The following is a 1,203-nucleotide window of genomic DNA, read 5'->3' on the forward strand; positions in this document are numbered from 1 at the left end:
ACATATAAACATGCTGTACTTTATATGTAAAGTTTAAACATGCTGTACTTTATATGTAAAGTACAACATATAAACATGCTGTACTTTATATGTAAAGTAAAACATATAAACATGCTGTACTTTATATGTAAAGTTTAAACATGCTCTACTTTATATGTAAAGTAAAACATATAAACATGCTGTACTTTATATGTAAAGTACAACATATAAACATGCTGTACTTTATATGTAAAGTTTAAACATGCTGTACTTTATATGTAAAGTACAACATATAAACATGCTGTACTTTATATGTAAAGTTTAAACATGCTGTACTTTATATATAAAGTACAACATATAAACATGCAGTACTTTATATATAAAGTACAACATATAAACATGCAGTACTTTATATGTAAAGTACAACATATAAACATGCAGTACTTTATAAACATGCAGTACTTTATATGTAAAGTACAACATATAAACATGCATTACTTTATATAAACATTAAATTACAACATATAAACATGCAGTAATTTATATGTAAAGTACAACATATAAACATGCTGTACTTCTAGATGAAATACAACATATAAACATGCTGTACTTTATATGTAAAGTAAAACATATAAACATGCTGTACTTTATATGTAAAGTTTAAACATGCTGTACTTTATATGTAAGGTTTAAACATGCTGTACTTTATATATAAAGTACAACATATAAACATGCTGTACTTTATATGTAAAGTAAAACTTATAAACATGCTGTACTTTATATGTAAAGTAAAACATATAAACATGCAGTACTTCTATATAAAGTACAACATATAAACATGCTGTACTTTATATGTAAAGTAAAACATATAAACATGCAGTACTTCTATATAAAGTACAACATATAAACATGCTGTACTTTATATGTAAAGTAAAACATATAAACATGCTGTACTTTATATGTAAAGTACAACATATAAACATGCTGTACTTTATATGTAAAGTAAAACATATAAACATGCTGTACTTTATATGTAAAGTTTAAACATGCTGTACTTTATATGTAAAGTAAAACATGCTGTACTTTATATGTAAAGTTTAAACATGCTGTACTTTATATGTAAAGTACAACATATAAACATGCTGTACTTTATATGTAAAGTTTAAACATGCTGTACTTTATATGTAAAGTACAACATATAAACATGCTGTACTTTATATGTAA

The sequence above is a fragment of the Micropterus dolomieu genome, linkage group LG23 (genome assembly GCF_021292245.1).
Source record: "Micropterus dolomieu isolate WLL.071019.BEF.003 ecotype Adirondacks linkage group LG23, ASM2129224v1, whole genome shotgun sequence".
NCBI lineage: Eukaryota > Metazoa > Chordata > Actinopteri > Centrarchiformes > Centrarchidae > Micropterus > Micropterus dolomieu.